The 14,507-nt window shown below is 33.1% G+C and overlaps 1 long non-coding RNA gene across 1 annotated transcript; it reads left to right on the top strand.

Moving 5' to 3' along the window:
* Positions 1-5,454: 5,454 nt before the first annotated feature.
* On the top strand, positions 5,455-6,596 carry LOC140177343 (uncharacterized). The gene is made up of 2 exons (XR_011869179.1): positions 5,455-5,713; positions 5,762-6,596. It is a non-coding gene; the product is annotated as an uncharacterized lncRNA (long non-coding RNA).
* The last annotated feature ends 7,911 nt before the right edge of the window (positions 6,597-14,507 follow it).

Raw genomic sequence — 14,507 nt, 5'->3', positions numbered from 1 at the left:
GTATTTCTTGTATAAAATTTGAAGAAAGATTGAGTCTCATCCATAAACTCATGAAAACCCACTTGCTCAACAAATCACATAGAGTGTTCGTCCCTAATAACCCATTTTGTAAGTGCTCGTCGTGCTGCCTCTCGACTAAATGTGAAGCTTCCAACCAAAAGTGAATCTGTTGGCCTTCCCGTTCCTGTCGAACCTGATGATTGCTGCACTATTTTTAATATTGATTGCTTTGGTCCCCTAACAGTGCGAATCAGGAAAATTTTAATGTGATCATGCAAGTGCTTAGTTCCTTGCTTCGTGTCACCTCCAATCTTTCTTTTGCAATATTTACATATTGCCTTCCACTTTCCATTTATTTGCTCCATCCTAAAATGTTTCCAAGCCTCAGAAGTTAATCCTTTTTTGTTAGGAGTGTTTTGCACGCTTTGGCTAACTTCTTGTCCTCCCTCTTGTGTTTTTTCTTGTCCTTCCTCTTGTGTTTCTTGAACATGTGCTTCAATAATTACTTGACCCTCATCATCTTGAGTTGGTTCTGTCTCATTATTATTTTTAATAGGAGTCGAGATAAAACTATCCATCCTATACAGTAAGATTTAATATAGAAACACTAAATTAAAAATCAATACATAAATAATAAATCACAGAATCAACTCAGAACAAGCAAATTGAACCCAATAACTCAGAATCATGCAATCAGATATTAACAAAATGAATCACAAAATCAACTCAAAACAAGCCAAAATAAATTAAACCCATCAGCTCAGAATCAACTCAGAATTATTAATAAATTAAATTACAAAATCAACTCAACAAGTAAAAATAAATTAACAAAATCAGTACATGCAGAAATAAATTAACAAAATCAGTACAAGCAAAAATAAATTAACAAAATCAGTACAAGAAAAAATAAATTAACAAAATCATAAATAAATTAACAAAATCAGTACAAGCAAAAATAAATTAACAACATCAGAAGAAGCAAACTCAAATTAACAAGATCAGTAAACAAACTCAGTAACTCAGAACTACATAATCAGAGTTTTCAACTCAAATTGAATCACAGAATCAACTCAAAACAAGCAAAATAAGTACATGCAGAAAATCAGAAATTAACTAAACCCTAACCAAATCTAGCAACTCAGAATCACAGAAATTATAATTAACAAAATCAAACCCTAACTATTTCATAATTATAAACCCTATATGTCTAATTGCTTCAGATACATAGAAGGAGAGAAAATCTAACGTGAAGTTAAGTTGATGGGAAGGAGGAAGAGGACTGGAAGGGGGACAACCGGTGGCTGTTGCAGCGTCAATAGCGATGCTCTCCAGTAGACGACGAGCAGGGAAGAGATGGTGGAGCAGTAGGATGCAACGCGGTGAGCAGCGAAGAGATGGAAGCAAACACGTAGACGGAGGAGTGGAGAGGGGAAGGATGCCGCACCTGAAGAAAGAGAACAAGCGGTGGCGAGTGGCGCAGGAGTGGCCGGTGGCAAGAGTGGCGACCGACGAGGGTGAATGGTGATGTGGGAGTTCTACCGTTTGAACAAAGTTGGGGGTTGGAAATAGAGAGTAGAGTAGTAAATGGCTTAGCAAAGTGAAAGGGAAGAATGAGATACTAAATAATAGGGTTAGGATTTTTTAATGGGTGAAATTTCTAAAACACCCCCTATATTAGTAATAAAGTAAAGGTATTTAAGTAAGTTCAAAAATTCGGGGAATTATCGGGGATGGGGCAGGGATCCCCGCTCGGGTCCCCGCGCTTGTCTCGGAGAAATTTTGCTCTCCATCCCATCGCATGGAAAAAATTTTCCATCATTGGGTCCCATTCAGGGCGGTTCCCGTGGAGATCCCCGCCTCCTGAAAATTTTTGACACCCCTAGAACCAACGAGTACCCGATCTACCTTCATCAAGAACAAGCAACTCTCTAAACCTTCAGGTATCGTCCTGTACAAATGTTTGTTACAACGTTGCAATAACAACATTATAATGTTTATTTAATGGATTTAATAAATTATACAAGTGATAATATTTTACTGATCTTTGTATCATTTCATAAATTGTATCTAATGCAAGCTTCAATTTTAAATTATTTTGTAGAAGTCAAAAATGATACCCAAAATTAATCCATTAGAATTGCTCTAAAATCTCCATTATCACAAATTAAGGGGCATAAAATTAAAAGCACTGAATACATGGACAAAGTTTTTTTCGTCAAATAGATAAATAGATAAATAGTCAGAACAGAAGAGAAATGTTAGAAAGCTAGCGTAATTTATTATTTTTTATTAATAATTAACTATTAATATTTAAAAGTATAGGCTAAAAGTATGTTATTGAATTATTAAATTAAAATAATTAAATTGATGACTAAATTAACAAAAAATAATAAACTCTGCTAGTTCTTGAGCTTTTCTCATGCCAAAATGCTGCCAATAATTGAATATATTCGAAATAACACACTAAGACAGAGGAACAATATATCAAGGTGGAGTAGTGGCAAAAATTATTACTTTTTTTTTTGGGTCACATTAATATTGTTTGGTCCTGTTTTTAAAATATATTTTTAATTTTTTGAAATGTTGTTTTAAGAGCTTTTTAAGAAGTAAAAAAATATTTTTTTTTCTTCTAAAAGTTGTTTTATCACTCTAATTTATCAAAAAACTATTTCTGTTCACTGCAAAATAAAGAGATTATTATATTATCGTCCATTTTATTTTTGGTTCTTTAAAAAATGTTTTTCGTTTTTGCTGAAAATACTGGCCCTTCACTTGTAACACCTGCTGCATATGTCTATGCGAGGTTTTTTATCACTATTACTCTATTTTTATTATTAAATTTATATTTTACTTTGTGTGTCATATGATATCACATTTTTAGTTCCATTTTTTTCATATCACTTGATTTTGTCTTTATATAACTTGTTATATCTTTTGTGTTTCTTCATGTACGACATTCATGTTTGTTTGGCTTTTGTTTTATGTTTTTGCGTAAAAAAATTATATTTTTTGAGTTATTTATCTAAATTCTATAGTTTTAAAATAAATATTTTTGTAATTAAAAAATTAAATATAAAATAATTTATTTATAAATTATTTTTAATATAAATTTTATATCTTAAATTTTTTATTTAAAAATTTTTAATTAAGTTGTTTATCTAAACTCACCTAATTAATTTGAGTTGAAAATAAATTTAACTTTTAAGAATGAAAAAAAAAAATCATAAAACACTCTTATTATTTTCCCTCTGAGTTTAACTTAGACCCGCTCAATGTAATAAACTAATAATAGATTGGAAGAGTTTTAAGTGTACCGAAAATACCGATATTTCAGTTGTTTTAACCGTTGATTTAAATTACAAAAAATATATATAATATATATTAATTGAAATTAACGGTTAAAATAACTGGAACATCGGTGTTTCCAATATATTTAAAATTTTTTCTAATAGATTTAATTTGTAATAGTTCAAGTAGTAGACACTCTCCATTTTGAAAAGGATGAAAAAAAATTGTTAACTAAACATCAATTAAAAATGAACTATCGTAGAAATAATAATAATAATAATAATAATAATAATAATAATAATAATAATAATAATAATAATAATAATAGTTAAAGAACGATTTTGATTCCTAAGATATAAGTCAAAAGATTTTTCCGTCTTTAACTTTTTTTATACAAAATTATCTATAAAATTTAACATAGTTTTAAAATCGTCATTTTATTTAATTTTAAATTTTATTATCAAATTACCCTTAACTAAAAAAATTATAAAATAAAAAAAAGAAAGAACGGATGAGAGAGAAGAAAATCGCGCGAGGGGGGAGGGAAGAAGAAGGAGGAGAAAGGGAAGGTAAGAAAAAAAAGGGGAAAGGGAGGGTGGCGACGATGTCGACAAAAGAGGACGGATGTCAACACCAGCAGATAGGCGAGGAGGACGTTTGCCACGTTGTCGTTTTGCTCATCCTCCTCGCTAGCTCGTCGGTCTCTGCTGTTCCTCGTCGCTCGTCGCTGCTCCTCGTCGTTCGCCACTGCTTTGCATTCTCGTCGCTGGATCTCGCCGCTACTTCTCTTTCTCGTTAGCTCGCGGCTGTTTCTCGCTGCTCGTCGCATGTCACCGCTGTTCCTCGTCGCTCGCCGCTGGGCTCCAATTCTGTTTTTGATTAAGTTGATTATTCTGCTTTTATTTTTAATTTTGTTAATTAAGTTGATTATTCTGCTTCTGTTTCTTTTGTTAATTGCATTGTTAGATTTGTTGATTTGTTGATTTTGTTAATCACATCGTTGTTGTTGACTTTGATTCTATTCTGATTGATTCTATTGTTCTTTTGTTTTGGTTTTGCTTATGATTTTATTCCATTCTTCTATTTCTGATATTTGTTAGTTGAAATTCTATTTTCATTTTGTGATATTTGTTAGTTGAAATTTTGTTAAAAATAGTTAAAAAAAAAAGAAAAAAAAAGGAAGAGATGCTGCTGTGATAGAGAAGAAGAAGAACTGGGTATTGTGGTGAAGAATGAGAATGATATTTTAGTCCGAAAAACAATTTTAAAACTACGTTAAACCTTAGAGACGATTTTATATACAAAAAAATATTAAAGACAAAAAAAAATTTTGATCTATATTTTAAAAACCAAAATCGTACTTATTCCTATATATATATATGAATATAAATAACTGTTAAGCCTACACGTGAATAATTAATTAAATCGGATATGATAAAATTCAAATCCAGCTCATTTTATAAAGAGATTAAATTCATGATCCGATAATTATATATTAGGTGATCATATTACGGTAATGCTAGAAAAATAAAAAAATCGTCAAAACTTGTCTTATATATTAATAAAGGCATGCATGCATATTTTTTGATATTTTCTTATCTTTTCTCTTATTTATTAGTATATATGATTGTATTTAGAAATGAGATTAAAATTAAGAGACAGATATTAATAGGCAAAAATTGAGAAATATAAATTAAAATATAAAAATTAAATTAAATTTATATTTTATGTTTAGTGTAAAATATACGGAATAAATTATTTTTTCATATTATATTTAGTTTATATATTTAGTTTAAAATAAATATAGAAGTGGAAGAGATAGATTATAATTTAAAAAAATTAAATAAAGTACTTTTTTTTAATATTATTAAAATTTTAAATTTTGACCTTAAAAATTTGACTTCTTCTATTTTTTTTCTTTTTGAAAGTACCGAAACAATTAAAATTTTATATTTTGAAACTGGAATTTTATCAGGAAACACATACTATACTCAATACCAACAGTTGACGAATGAAAATTAAACAAGAAACCACACACAAGCTAACTTGACTCTTTCCAAGCAAACAAATACAAGTCTTACCCGTAACATATAATAAAATTCATATAGCAGTGCCTATAAAAGAATCTATACAGCTACAGCGTGGAATAATTAAACATTGCCGCGTTTTATTTTCAGAAGAGAAGACATGGCTCAAGAATTTATCATAGTAGCTGTTTCCATGTTTGGTGTTTTCATCATTCTAGCATTTATATCCACTCTCTTGTATCGTTGCCACAGCCACAGCGATGATGGCGGTGATGAAGAAGGTGGTGGTGATATTGGTGAGGGTGGTGGTGAAGATGGTGGTGATGATGGTGGTAGTGGGGGTGGAGGTGATGATCAACATCATCATCATCATCACAACCATCATACACATGACCAAGGTGGTCATCATCATCATCATCATCACAACCATCATACACATGGCCAAGGTGGTCATCATCATCATCATCATCACCATGCACACCATCATGTTGCTGGTGATTTTGGACACCACGGTGGCGGCCATCATCATATATCTTATATGTAATGTGAATGATGCGAGGAATGCTGTTTTCATGTATAGAAGTTGTATCTGTTTTTTATATTAATATATTTCATCTTTTAAGTGTATGGTGCAAATTAAATTTAATTATTTTCTAATACCTCAGGCTATATGAAAGGTATCAGGCTTCAGAAGCAGAGTTTAAAGGAAGAAGGGTATAAATGAGGGTTTGAGAAGGATGAGGTGAGTCTTGAATCTCATTATGCAGCAAAATGAAAAACTGAAGCTGTGTTACAAAAGGGGTGACTAACTACTTAACCGTGAGAACCTTCTAGCACATGGTTTAACTGACTTAACAACTTAACAGCTGGCACATGCTGTAACTAACTAGAGACTAATCTTAGCTTGCTTCTAGGAGCTTCTGCAAGTACACAGAGAAATTGAAAGAGAGAGGCTAGAAATAGAAAGAGGGCTGGCTTGGACTCTTGCTGGGCCTGATGGCTTCTGTCTTCATACACATGGTCTCTAACATTATCTCTAGTTTCCTTTGCTTCTGCTTTTCAACAGAAAAAGAACACTGTTATCTTACATCATCTCTATGTTCCTTCGTTTTTCATTCTGCTGCTGCTGATCTTGACTAGTGTTGTTGGCTTTCTTGACAAATGCTTGTTGGTCATGAATGTTGAGCTTGTCTCGAAGATTAAGAAAGGCTTCTGAGGGTATGGCTTTAGTGAGGATATCTGCTACCTGTATGGTGCCTGGGATGTGGCTTACTTGAATTTGCTTGCTGTTAACATGATTTCGGACAAAGTGGAGGTCTATTTCGAAATGCTTGGATTTGGAGTGAAGGATAGGGTTCGCTGCTAGGAGCACAGCGCTCAAATTGTCACAGTAAATCAGGGGTACTTCAGGGGTAGGTAACATCAATTCAATCATCAAGTTTTTGATCCAGACTAGCTCAGCCACAGTGTCTGCCATACTTCTGTACTCAGCTTCAGTGCTAGATCTGGCCACAGCTGTTTGTTTCCTTGAGGCCCAAGAGATTAGGTTGGAGCCAAGAAATATACAGTAACCACTAGTTGATTTTCTATCATCTGGATCTCCAGCCCAGTCAGAGTCACTATAGGCAACAATCTTCATAGCTGTGCTCTGATCAACGTTTCTCTTCATGTGCAGGCCATAGCTAGCAGTGCCACTTAAGTATCTCAGGACTCGTTTCACCATTCTCCAGTGAGAGTCCAATGGAGATTGAACAAATTGTGCTAATTTGTTAACACAGTAACAGATTTCAGGTCTTGTGATGGTTAAGTACTGTAAGCTTCCAATGACAGATCTGTAAAGACTTGGATCATTGAAGCTTGCTCCCCCAAGAGCTGTGATCTTGGTTGTGGAAGGGAGTGGAGTGTTACATGCTGCACAGCCTGCCATACCAGCTTTCTTCAAGAGCTCACCAATGTACTTCTGTTGGGTAAGTACTAAGCCTCCATCTATTGTCTTAGTTACTTGTATCCCCAGGAAGTAGTTCAGGTCACCTAGGTCTTTGAGGGCAAACTTCAAATTTAGCTGCTGTATTATTTCCCTGACAGTCTCAGCTGATTCACCAGTTACAATTATATCATCTACATATACAAGGATGTAGGTTTTGACATTTTTATCATTCCTAATAAACACTGCTACATCTGACTTTGTGGCTGTGAATCTAAGTTCCTTGAGGCCATTAGCAAGTTTATGATACCACTCCCTTGGAGCTTGTTTCAGTCCATAGAGAGCTTTGGTGAGCTTACACACTGTTGAAGGATCTCCTTGTTCATAGCCTTGAGGCTGCTTCATGTACACTTCCTCTACCAGATCACCATGTAGGAAGGCATTGTTGACATCTAACTGCCTAATTGTCCATGATCTTGATAGAGCAATTGACAATAGCACTCTTATAGAAGTAGGCTTCACTACTGGACTATAGGTTTCTGAGAAATCAGACCCTGGCTTCTGAGCAAACCCCTGAGCAACTAGTCTTGCTTTGTGCTTTTGCAGGGAGCCATCTGCATTGTACTTTAACCTGAAGACCCACTTGCTTCCAATGGCCTCTCTTTTTGGGGGAAGTTTTACCAGCTCCCAGGTTTTATTTTTCATCAATGCTTCATATTCAAGATCCATAGCAGCCTTCCATTCAGGTATTTTGAGAGCATGTTTGACACTTCTTGGTTCAACACTTGCCAAGAAGAGTTTTGGTTTGACAATTCCAGCTTTGCCTCTTGTTATCATAGGGTGAAGGTTTTGTGTAGGTATTGTGGGATGTGGTTCAGGTTCACAACTAGGGGGGACAACTTCAATGTCACTGATAGGGATAGGGACTGGTGTTGATGATTCTGCTATGGGGCCTTGCTGGTTATGATGGTTGGGTGAAGAACTTAGTGATTGAAGAGTGCTGTCATTTGCAGGTTCTTGTTGATTGCTTGAGGATTGGTTCTGATAGGAGGGATGGCTGTTTTCAGGTGAGTTTGATAACAACTTTGGTAAAACTGGAATTGTAGGCAGTGAGAGTTCAGTTGCTGAAGCTGGTTGGTTAGCTCTGAAGGTATTTTGCTTGAAAGGAAACTGATCTTCGAAGAAGACTACATTGGGAGTTAGGATAACTTTGCCTTGTTGAGTAAGGCACTTATATCCTTTATGTACTGATCCATAGCCAATAAAGGTGCAGGGAGAGGATCTGAAGTCTAGTTTGTGCCTATTGTATGGTCGCTGGTGTGGGAAACAAAGGCAACCAAACACACGCAGGTTTTCATAGGAAGGCCTTCTTCCAAACAGCTTCTCTGCAGGGGATACACCACCTAGAACCGGTGTTGGGAGGATATTGATGAGCTTTGTAGCAGTACAAAAAGCTTCTCCCCAAAATTTGATAGGCATGGAGGCTCCAGCTAGAAGGGTGAGTCCCATCTCCACAACATGCCTGTGTTTTCTCTCTGCTGACCCATTTTGCTGATGAACATGTGGGCAGGAGAATCGATGCAGCACTCCTTTTTCCTGCAATTTCTTTGATAGACTAATGTACTCAGCAGCATTGTCACTCTGTAACATCTTGAGTTTAGTGTTTAGTTGCAATTCAGCTGTTTGTTGGAAATTTTCAAAAACTGTTTTTAATTGAGCTCTAGATTTGATTAGATAAAGCCAAGTATATTTAGAAAAGGCATCAATAAAATTGACAAAATACCAATTTCCATTACGATCTGACACAGGAGCAGGCCCCCAAATGTCTGAATACACAAGTTCTAGCGGGTGTGTATACAATGTTTGTGAAGAAGGAAATGGTAGTTGGTGAGACTTTCCAATGCAACAAGCTGAGCAGTTTATTTTCTCAGGTAAGACAGCAATATTACAGGCTTTCAAGATTTTTGAAATAGCTAAATGGTTGGCATGTCCTAATCTAGCATGCCATATTACAAATTTATTTGTGTTTCTTAAAGAAGAGGTATAGGCGGCTGGAGTTGTTTGTAGGTTGTGTAGATTGATAAATCTATAGAGACCTTTGTTTACAGTGCCTTGAAGCACTACCTCCCCTGTGTCTTTAGCCTTTATACAACACCTATCATCATGGAATTCAAAGAAAACTTGATTGTCACAACATAATTGATGCACACTCATCAAATTCTTTGTAATCTCAGGCACACATAACAGTTTTCTCAAGTGCAAAAGTCTAGAGCTCAAGTTAGTTTTGAAACATGAATTTCCAACAAAAGAAATCTGCAAACCTGTACCATTGCCGATCACAACTTCCTCTTTGCCACAGTATTCTTCTTTCTCCATCAGGTTCTTTGCATCATGTGTCATGTGGTGTGTTGCCCCTGAATCAGGATACCAGCTGAGATCTTGCACCATTGCTGGTGTTGCTGTTAAGTTGCAGAAGTTTGCCGCAGGCTGAGTCACTTGGCTGTTGTTGTTGTTATAGGCTTCAGTTCCATAATCCTCTTCATCATACCTGTACCAACAGGTTCTTGCAGTGTGGCCAATTTTGTTGCATAGCTGACACTGTGGCCTACTATTATTTTCCCTTGAGTTGTACATTCTTTGGCCTCTGCTGTATTGACCTCTTCCATTTGCAAATTGTCTATCATCATTATTGTTGAACTGTCCACTATTTGCTCCTTCTTGCATTTGTCTTCCTACAGCATAACCTCTGCCTCCTCTGAATGATCGACCTCCTCTTCCTCTGAATCCACCTCTGAAGCCTCTTCTTGCTTGATAGTTCTGATCATAGTTTCTGAATTGTGCTATATTAGCTTGCATAAGTGCCTCAGGTTTTCGAAATTTTTCAAGCATGCTCTCATGAGCAAGCAATACTGCCTCCAACTCTGCCACTGTAATGCTTTCAGATCTAGCAAGCACTGATGTATATACCGAAGAGTATTCCTCAGTTAATCCATGCAAGATTGCATTGACATGATCAGCTTCTTTTACTGATTCACCTACAGAAGCCAGCGCATCAATTGTGCTCTTGATCATCAGAACATACTCTGTTACTGAACCTCCAATTTGAAGAGTGCTAAGCTTATTTTTCAACTGCATCACCTTAGCTTTGATCTGTGAGGAGAAGTGATCTTCCAATCTTTTCCACACTTGATGTGTAAACGTGCAACCTACTATTCTTGTGGTGAAAGGTTTGCTCATTGAAGCCAATAACCAGGATTTAAGGAGTGAATCTTGTCGTTTCCATTGTTGATAAGCTGGATTGATTGTTGTATCTGTGCTGTTTTCTGAAGCTATGAACTGTTGAGGGATTCCTCTCCCTGTGATGTGACTGAGCATATCATTTCCTTCTATGGTTGCAATTGCTTGATCCTTCCACTGCAAGAAGTTGTCCTCTTCCAGCTTCATGGAAATCGGTGTTGCAACGAAGCTTTGTGCCATTGTTGAACAGCTCTTAGTTACTTGTGCTTTGTGAACGTAGTGAAGCCAGAAGCTCTGATACCATGAAAGGTATCAGGCTTCAGAAGCAGAGTTCAAAGGAAGAAGGGTATAGATGAGGGTTTGAGAAGGATGAGGTGAGTCTTGAATCTCATTATGCAGCAAAATGAAAAACTGAAGCTGTGTTACAAAAGGGGTGACTAACTACTTAACCGTGAGAACCTTCTAGCACATGGTTTAACTGACTTAACAACTTAACAGCTGGCACATGCTGTAACTAACTAGAGACTAATCTTAGCTTGCTTCTAGGAGCTTCTGCAAGTACACAGAGAAATTGAAAGAGAGAGGCTAGAAATAGAAAGAGGGCTGGCTTGGACTCTTGCTGGGCCTGATGGCTTCTGTCTTCATACACATGGTCTCTAACACTATATTTAAAAATATTATTTATATATTAAAATTAATTATTAAATTAATTATTATATATTTTAATATAGATACATGTATATTTTAATTTATTTTTAATATTTATTTTATATTTTAATATATATTCTATATTAATAATTAATATTAATGTACAATCCAATATGATTGTATGTTGTATTATATTATTAGTGAATATGTTAATTTAAAAGTTATTATTTTTAATCATTATTTTTAATTATTAATTTAATTTTTTTAATTTAATAATTTAATAATATATTTTAACTTATATTTTTAAATATTAATAATTAACTATCAATAAAAACAATAAATTTTTTGACGGCGGTCTAGCATTTCTCTTGTAATTATTTTCTCTTGTCAATTTTCATTTTGAACGCATACTATACGTACTGTAGTACTCTAAAATGAAACGCACACGGATAACATTTTCTACACAAATATTTCATCAGAGAGAAAATATACAAGTTTAGAAGTTGAGAAAATATTTAATTTAGTCTCTGGAATTATATACTCAAGTGTTAATTTAATTTTTGAAGTTTTAATTGTCTCAATTTAATCTTTAAACTTTTCAATTGTTTTTGTGATGAAAACCATTGCAGAAACTAACATAATTAAAATTAAAAAAGTTTAAGGATTAAATTAAGACAATTGAAACCAAGAAGCAATAGCTCAAATGACATAGTCTCTCCATACTTAATTAAGAGGTTGCGGGTTCGAGTTTCCATATCTTTGACAAAAAAAATTTAAAACAATTAAAATTTTAAAGACTAAATTAAAATTTATAATTTTAGAGACTAAACTGAATATTTTCTCTCCTATCAATCTTAAAGCGGTGTTATTTAATATTTTTTTATATATATTTGATATAGCTCTAAGATTATTTGTTTTGGAGTAATCAAAAGGTACAATAAAAAGAATTAGACGATTAGCAATTAGTCAATTACACAAAATAAGAAAGGTTTATTTTTTTTCTCAATTAATTATTAATATTTAAAAATATAAAATAAAATATATTATTAAATTATTAAACTAAAAAAATTAAGTTAATAGTTAATAAAAATATCTTCAATAAATTATTTTTAGAATAGTATCACTTTTGATACTTTCAATAAATAAATTAATTTAGAATTAAAATTTATATTAAAGTTAATTTATGAAATGAAACCGGTGACACTTTAAAAATATAATATCATCTTGATGAAAAATTAATAAAATTTTACCACTCGTATAATTATGTTGATGAAATAATTTAAAATAATATAAAATTTCAATTGAACTGATTCTAAACATTGGAGGAATAAATTTCACTTTTAGTTTTAAATTATTATTTATGATATATGGCTCTACAAATATTTTATAGGATCCAAAATAGAATAAAATTAGAACTAATATTAAAAATATTCTAAATAATAGACAAAAATAATAAATTTTAATAATTTCTTAATATTTTTTATAAAATAATTAAAAAGTCGTCACTAATTTATTATAATTTGCTACCGTCTAATAACAAATGATTTCATCGTTAATTATCGTTCTGCCTATAATATAAAAATGAAAGTATTAAATCAAAATTTGATAAATTATTTTATCATTCTAAAAATTTTAACATTTTATACAATTTTCCCATAATTGACTGAAATTATTGAATTGTTAAATTTGTTTTCAAATATAATAACTTCAAACCTGAGGTTGTTGGCCACAACCCACAAGATAGCTTCGAATTAGCATCAAACTTAATTGCGGCAGAATTTTTCGTGGGTAAGATTTTGATTTGTTAGCTTCGCATTACCATCTTAACAAATTATATATCTGTCAATATTACAATATGAATTAATTTTAGACTAAATCACGCCAAAAAACACTTTCAAAAAATTTAGACATCGAACAAAAATACATTTAAAAGATCAAAACAACAAAAACAACTCAAGAGATTTAAAAATATGATAAAAAATAATAAAAAATATTATTTTTTATAAATAACAAATAACTATAAATTTAATTTTAATGCAACATCAGTATAAAATAGTTTTACACGTATATTTCATTACGTAATATAATATCAAATAAAATAACTATTTTTTATATTGATCGCGTGATTGGTCATCTAAATGAATGGATGTAATTATATGACTGTATAAAATACTTTACACTATCAATATATCAAAGTTAAACTCAATAACTATTGGATTTGACAAACTTTTGATCTGAATTTTTGTAAAAATATTTAAATTTAATTTTAATACACAATCATTATAAACTTTTAAACATATATCTAATTATATAATACAAATTAGTAAAAATAATTATTTTTTATATTAATTGCAGGAATAAACATGCATGATATATCTATAAAAAAAATCTAAAAAATTAATTAGAGTATCAATCAACTCCTGTCAATTACATTGGACTGCAACAAAAAGACCCGATAACACATAAAAATACCCCTAAATCTAATCCTAAAATTGAAAAAAAAAACCACACATGCAACGCTTGTTCCTCTCTCACTCCTACTCGTGTCACTTTTTGTCTTCCTCTCCCACCACAACACCTTCCATCGCGATTCATAGTGCCGCCAACCATTGCCATCTCTCCGTTGCGATGTGCAGCGCCTTCGACCACCGTGGATCCCTCCTCGCGTTGCACATCTCCATCGAACACCGTAGATCCCTCTGTCCGATGTTCTGCAGCTCCTTCTCTCGCGTCGCGCCACCGAGCTAACAACCATATCGCGCGCTCCCTCCTCACATCTCACGATTCGCAGTGCCACTATCATCGCAGCGCCCCTCCGTCCCGATGTACCACGGCTCCCTCTCTCGCATCACGCCACCCAGTCGACCACCACGACTCCCTCCTCGAGTCGTACATTTCCGTCGATTTGCAGTGCATTCTTGTTTTTTTTTGTTTTTTTTAATTGTTTTTTCAATGTTTCTTTCCAATTAAATGGATGTTTTTATTACATGATTTTAGATGTTTCTTTTCGAAATTCTTTTTATGTATTAAATAAATTTTTTTACAGGGTATCGAATGTTTTTTTCTGAGTAAATAGATGATTTTTTTATGTAGAATACTAGATGTTTTCTTCTTATATTTTAAAGAAAATTCCACTCTCCTCCCTACGAGATATTAAAATGACACTCCACTCTCCTCTATTTTATAAATGTACATTTTTCTCCCTTCTAACTTTTAAAAAACCTCCTCTTTAATCCATTTTAAATTTTTTGTGTTAACTAATGTTAACTTTATCCATTTTTTAAGAAAAAATAAATTATTTTTTAAAAAAATACCCATTAGCAAAAATTTTATTTTTTATCATTAAATTTTGCTTACCAAAATATTCTTTAATAAATTATTCT

The sequence above is a fragment of the Arachis hypogaea genome, chromosome 12, assembly GCF_003086295.3.
Source record: "Arachis hypogaea cultivar Tifrunner chromosome 12, arahy.Tifrunner.gnm2.J5K5, whole genome shotgun sequence".
NCBI lineage: Eukaryota > Viridiplantae > Streptophyta > Magnoliopsida > Fabales > Fabaceae > Arachis > Arachis hypogaea.
The sequence above is the reverse complement of the archived record's forward strand: the minus strand, read 5'-3'. Positions and strand labels throughout refer to the sequence as shown.